This window comes from Prionailurus bengalensis, chromosome D1 (assembly GCF_016509475.1).
Source record: "Prionailurus bengalensis isolate Pbe53 chromosome D1, Fcat_Pben_1.1_paternal_pri, whole genome shotgun sequence".
NCBI classification, from domain to species: Eukaryota; Metazoa; Chordata; class Mammalia; order Carnivora; family Felidae; genus Prionailurus; species Prionailurus bengalensis.
In genome coordinates, this window is record NC_057346.1 from 111,971,064 (window position 1) to 111,977,879 (window position 6,816).

The 6,816-nt window shown below is 58.0% G+C and overlaps 1 long non-coding RNA gene across 1 annotated transcript; it reads right to left on the reverse strand.

Annotated features, from left to right (window-relative positions):
* Positions 1-2,330: 2,330 nt before the first annotated feature.
* LOC122482858 lies at positions 2,331-4,690 on the reverse strand. The gene is made up of 2 exons (XR_006297232.1): positions 3,722-4,690; positions 2,331-2,497 (listed from the first exon to the last, which is right to left on the reverse strand). It is a non-coding gene; the product is annotated as an uncharacterized LOC122482858 (long non-coding RNA).
* Positions 4,691-6,816: the final 2,126 nt, after the last annotated feature.

Below are 6,816 nucleotides of genomic sequence, written 5' to 3' on the forward strand. Positions count from 1 at the left end.
CTCCCATCATAGGTAAATATAGGACTCTATTTACCTGGTAACACAGCTGGCCAGTGGTGGCCGGGTAGGTGGCTTATGTAATGGCAGCATGGCTCTCAGCAGCCCTTGTGTGCCCCTTCATGATGTGGCTTGTACACTGGGGCCCATCCCTGGGGGTCATCTGTTTGGTCCTGGGAGCCCCGGATGGCCCGGGTACAAGGCCTCACCTGCTAACTGGGCTCCTGGATGTTTTTGTGGCCCCTCTGGAGGGACGCACATCTTCAGGCTCATGAGTGCCCAGCAGGCCTCTCACAGAGTCCCCCATCGTCTCGTTACAGATCACTTGGAAGATTCTGGAGGGCTGAGGCCACTGCTCTGGGCTGTCTGTCCTCAGCCTGGCCCAGGTGAAGCCTTCCCTGGCCCCCTCACTCCTGGGAGCTCTGAGTCTGGCAGCCGCTCTGTGTGGTGGGGTGACCAGGCTACGGTGGACCCCATCCTCCTAACCGCCTCCCGTCCATCACACGGCTCTCAATACCAGAAGCGCACCGACCCTTTCCACCTCTGCTGGAGGAACTCGGGGTGTCCTGCCCTCACCTGCTTGGGTTGCCTCCTCTGAGAAGCCCTCCCTGAACCCCAAGTCCCAAGGCCGAGGCTCCTGAGGCTCTGTAGACCTGTTTCATCATCTGCCACAGGGGAGAGTGACCCTGACCTGGCTGTCACCTTGTAGACTAAAGGAGGAAACCACTGTAAATTTCCTCCTGTGTCCCCCACACGCAGAAGGGGCCCAACAGGCGGAGTCTGCATTTTCCTTGGCCCAGGACTGAGGGGAAGGACAAGCCGCTGGGGGGCTGAGTGGGTAGATGGACAGATGGACAAATGGAAGAATAAATGGACGTGTGATTTAATGGACAAGCAGGAGGGCAGGAGGGGGGGCAGGGAGGGATGGAGAGAGAAAGAAGAGGGGGCGGCTGGACAGCTTGATCAGCCCACCGCCTCTGGAGTCAGACTAGGGCTCTATCCCAGCTCTGCCACAATAGCTGTGTGACTTTGGTTAAGGGCAGCACCTCTCTGTGTCTCATTTCTGTTTTTTCATGTATAAAAGAGAATATAACTGTACCTACCTGGCAGTGCTGTTGTGCAGATAAAAAAGAAAAAAAAAACCCATCATGCAAGGGTCTTAGTGCAAGAACAGCCTCAAGCTCTTGAATTTCTTCTCTCCCAGACTGACCTGGCTCCCGTTCCCAGCAAGCCTGGGTATCTGCACAGCTATCCCTGCGCTGGGCGTGCCGCTGCCCTCCTCCCCCGCCAGCACCCCCACCCCCCACCCTGGCCTGTTAAAATCCCCTGGATCAGCGCCTCTCCCAGGTATGTCCGCTTATGTAATCATCACTGGAGCGGCTACACACAGACTCAGCTCTTCCCTCACTCTCGCTCTCGTGTTTACTCTTTGGCTCAGGGGACGGTTCCATTCAGAAGAAATTGCTATTGTTTCTCAGCCTTCCCTTGGGAAAGCTGAGTTAGGGAGGAGCTCGATGAGCCAGAAGGGGTGGGGGGGAGGAGGGCGGGGTGGTGGCAGGACAGGAGGAGAGAGGGAAGCAGGCCCTGGCACAGCCCAGGGCTTTCTTGACACACACGCAGCTTACGATGCACTTTATTTCCTTAAAAAGAGAAGCCTCAGAGAAGTTTTTGCATGGGCTCATTTTTTGATACACCTGAAAAATGGTTAGGAAAAAGGTGGGCTGTTGTCCAGTTCCCTGGTCGTGACCTTTTACCGTGTCTTGCCGTCCTTTTTGTTCATTCATACATGGATGCGTCTCTCCATCACACATCCACCTATCCACCCACTCACCTGTCCACCAATTCGTCCATCTGTCCCCACGTCTAGCTAGTTAGCTATCCATCCATTCATCATTCATCTATCCACTCGCCCATCAACTCATCCATCCATCCATCCATCATCCACTCATCCATCCACCAACCCACTCATCCATCCATCCATCCATCCATCATTCATCTATCCACTTGCCCATCAACTCATCCATCCATCCATCCATCCATCCATCATCCACTCATCCATCCACCAACCCATCCATCCATCCATCCATCATTCATCTATCCACTCGCCCATCAACTCATCCACCCATCCATCCATCATCCACTCATCCATCCACCAACCCATCCATCCATCCATCCATCATTCATCTATCCACTCGCCCATCAACTCATCCATCCATCCATCCATCATCCACTCATCCATCCACCAACCCATCCATCCATCCATCCATCCATCCATCCATCCTTTCCTTCCTCTAGCATGTATCGAATTAGCAGAAGAAATTCTGCACTAGAAGTTCTGGAACCTGGTTTCCATTCTCAGCACAGCCACCATGTTGAAGCAGATTTCTCCATGCAAGCAACATTTCAGATGGTCATCTGCTCCTGTCTGAGCCTCAGGTCTGCCATTTTCTCTTGTGTCCTTCGCCAAATGCTTCCCTTATTTGAGTTTCAGTTTCCTCATCTGCGAAACAGGGCGATGGTGGTACTTGCCTTATTATTTTGAGGGCACAACACAAGAATATACATGGGAGTTCCTGGAATCACATTATGTTTCCAGCGGGAGCTATTCTAGAAGCGTGCCTTGGGTGGAGGATGCCGAGATGAGCCAAGAGCCTTCCCTTTGGGGCTTCCTGGGCAGTGAGGCAGAAAAAGAGTGGCGGGCCTCAGGGAGGTCTATGCTAGGATGAAGAGTGAAAGGGAATGAGGCCAGAGAGGCCTTGTAGGGCAGGGTCTTGATGGCCGTGGTGGGGAGAAGCGATGTAAGGTTTTGAGCAGGGTAGAGTGTAGTTGGATTGGTGTTTGGGAAGGACCCTTCTGGCTGCTGTGTAGAGAAGGGTTAGGAAGGTTGGAAATGGGGTCCCAAAGGGAGGGAGACCATGTTAAAAGGATTGTAGTTGCCTCTAGGAAAGACCATGAGACTAAATGACGAGGGGGTGCAGCACTAAACCTTACAGTTATTTTTTTTTTTCTCTCCTAAATGTCAAAACTATTCAGGTGCCAGAATCCATGGTTTAGGCCTCAGGTCGTCTGGATGTCTCCAGATCCCCGGTCATTTGGTCATGCAGTATTCAGGCCTTACTCTCCAATCCTTTGTCCCTGGAAGACATTGCCAATCAATTGGAGCTTTCCTTCCCCTAAAGCCTAAAACCATGCCGTCCAATAGGGTAGCCACCAGCCACCATTCAAATATGGCTTTTTAGATCTAAGTCAACTAAAACGAAATACAATTAGCAACTCTGTGGCTCGACTGTAACGGCCACGTTTCAAGCCCCTGATATATACCTAGATGCGGCTCGCGGCTCTGTGCCAGACAAGCAGATCGAGAACATTTCCACCACCGCCAAAGTCCTCTTGGACTGTGCTGGCCTCAGTCAGGCTACCACGGCCAGTCCGCCGGAGCTGGGAGGGCATTCTGCCCTCCTGGGGCCAAATGGGTGAGTTCTGCCAGGCCCCCGACTTGCCGTGGTCACATCTCCCTCCAGGCTGGGTCTGCCCTGTTTCCGTTCTATCCGAATTTTTACATACGGTAAAGTCATACTTAGAGCAGCGTCCTTCTAGGTGGACCCTTCCTAAGGTTACTTTCTTTCTGTCTCTTGAGGGAAATAAAACAAAACCAAGGAAAATCCTTGCCTCGCCGTGCGGCCACAGACATAATTGGCAAGTGTCGTTGCTGCCCTAAGCTCACCTTATGCCTCCAGCCTCCAGAGACTCGATGCTTCTGTTTTCGAGTCTATTTTTAGTGCTTCTGGGTGAATGTCGCTGCCGCCGGAGGCTGACATTTCATCCTCTGGGAACCTTGACCCGCTGCCTTTCCGGTTGTGAGCTGAACCTGCTTTTTCATGCCCCAGAAGGAAAGAACAATGATCATTAATGATTGGCATCTTCTGGAAAATCGGAAATGGGGCCTCTGTGATCCCAGGCTGCCCTTAACCCCAGCTGTGCTGCCTGCGGGGCCACCGTGTGACGGACGTAGCCAGGGTTCCACGGCTGCTGGGGTCACACCGTGGGGTCACCAGCCATGCCAAAGCAGGGCAGGTGGGCGGTGGGCTGGCCACGTGACCAGGGGGCAGAGGAGGCTGAGACAGCGGTTAGAAGCTGGTGTAGAGACCTGTGGTCCACCTGCAGAGACCGGCACGGGGGGACACCCTCCCAAGGCAGGGTTAGGTAGAAGTGAGAGGAAGAGGGGGAGCCTTGCTCTCCACACGGGGCGAGGAGGGGTGTCTCAGCTGGGCGGGGGAGCTTGATTGAGCCTCTGACTCTGGGCTGGGTCCTATTCTGGGTCCTGGGGGGCGCAGAGGGGAGGGAAGAGCAGGAAGGAGTTGGGGGGTGGTTAGTGGGACGGGGAAGGGGCACTGGCTGGCAGGTGGCTCAGGCAGCGGGCATAGAAGCGGGTGAGGCCTCGCTCCTGCTGGCAGGCGTGGATGGTGTTTCCTACAGGTTCCCCCAGGGCCCTTACCTCCCCCAGGTGCCAAGAGGGCCCTTTCAGTCCCTTTGGGAGAGGGGAACCAGGGCTGGCCCGGCCTTCAGGGAAGAGAGACGGCACTTGCCGAAATCGCCTCTGACAAGGAAAGCAAAGGTCACGGGAACAATTCCTCCCTTTCACGCTGGGTGATCTGGCAGGAGCGTGCTGGAGCGGACGGAGGGTGGCCGCCCCTCCCAGGCGCCCAAGACAAACAGGGCGGCAGGAAGTTCCCACGCTCCCAGGGCCCGTGCAGTCACCTGCTCGGCTGGGGCTGCGAGGGGGCGGGGCCTCAGCCACCCACAGGTGAGAGGCGGCCCCACTGCCTGGGGGAGGGGCCGGCAGGCGCACCCCCGCCGAGCACCTACCTACCAGGCGCCCCGAGTTTTGCAAACATCCTCGCCGAATCCTCACGAGGCTCCTGCTAAGTGAACGTGACCATCTTCATCTCACAGCGTGGGAACCTGAGACCCACAGAGGTTAAGCATGTCTCCTCGGGTCGCACGGGCCATTAAAGGGAGAGCTGGGGTTTGGACGCGGGCTCCTCTGTGTCCAAAGCCTCTCGGCTCTCCTCGGTCAGGTCACGCGCTCACTCTGCTAACTTTGCTGGAGCCCCACCGTGTGCCAGGCGTGCTCCCGGGGCTCGGATGGGAACGGGTCAGTGGCCCTGTGGGGTGCCGGGTGCCCCCCATCACAGCCAGCGTTCTCATTAGCAGCGACCTAGGGTTCCATCTGCCACATGGGTGAGTGGGTCCCAGACCGACCCCTGGGGAACGTGCCAGAAGGCGATAGGTCAGCACGCCCAGCCGTGGGGTGAAGGCCCTGGAAGGACGCACCCTGGGTTCCTCGATTTCTGTTTTGGCCCCACTTGTGGAGGCCTCTGGTCCAGGGCGGCCTGGCTTTCTCTCAAAATCAGGGTAGCTGAGACTAAGCACCTGTGCCACCCAGGAACACCCACTTCTCAAGGAGTGGACGGAAAGACCAGATCCCTAGGCCAGGGCCGTGTGTGGCTCGCTTCTTTCCGAGACACTCGGAGAAATGTGTCTGGGCGGCAGCCCCTGGATGACCGGACTGTCTCTCCTCTTGAGCGACACCGATTGAGTGCCTGCCGTTTGCGGGCTTGGGGCTCTCAGGGGTGCAGACAAGAACCTCCCGGCCCTCGACTCCGGGTCCGGTGCCTGACGCACAGCAGGTGTGGGGGAGAAGCCACTGCTGGAGAATCAAGTTGTCACCCCCGCTCCCAGGGACAGAGGCTCCTGGGGCTCCCCGGGGCTTAGAGGACCATCAGGTCTCAGGGGACCCCTGGAAGAACCACACGGCTCTCTCACGGGCACCCGGCCTCGGCCGGTCCCCCCGAACGGGGCCGCACGTCGGGGCACCATCGTGCTGGTTCTGGGGGCTCCTCAGAGCCTGGGGTGAGGCCGGGTCGAGGGGGCAGGCTGGAGTTCAGGGCGGGCTGAAGTTGCCGGAGCCCAGATGACGGTCAGAGCCGAGAGGCCTGGACCTAGGGTGGAGCCCTGGGGTTGGTCCTGGCTGTGTGGCTGCGGGAGAAGGTCTCCCCATCTCTGGGCCCCCAGCCACGAAACCAGCGTGACCACTGTGACCCCGTTCGCCGGCCAGGTTCCAGGAGCCACTTGCACTGCAGTCTCAGAGCTCGTGTGAACGAATGACAGGTGCCTGAGGGCAGGTCCCTGACAGGTCCCTCCTCGGCCGGCCTCCCTCTGTCCCCTAGCTCCCAGCTGCAGGAACAGGGAGTCAGGCCCACGATCAGCCCTGCCCACCCATTTATTCCTCTGCCCACCTACCTCTGGACCTGTCTGTCCATCTGTCCCCACTTCTAGCCAACATTTACTGTCCTCCTCTGGCACTTATCCGGCCGTCCCTTCGAGTTATCCACCGGCCGGCACATGGGCACCAGCCCCCACCGGGCCGTCTGTCCGTCCACCCGCTTAGCCCTCCCCCGCCAGCGGAGTGGTCCTTCTGTGCGCCCACTGATCCACCTGCAACCCCCTCGCCCCATCCCTCCAATCCCCAGCGCTGACCTCAAGTCGTATGTTGGCTCGAGCAAGGCTGCTGTGAATTCCGGGTGACGTGGCAAAGGCTCCGTGGGTCGGGAGTAAACAATTTCAGTCGTCACCCCGTGCCGCCCTCCTTGCCTGGGAGGTCAGAGGGCGCGGGCGTCAGGAAGCACGGGCTTTGGGTCCCCTGTTCATTAGCTGCGGGACCTCGAGCAGGCTAACCAGCCCGTCCGAGGCTCCCGGAGCGTGAGGAGGCCCAGCGGTACCTGCTCTGAGCCGCGGCCACGGCGGGAGGGGGGGGGG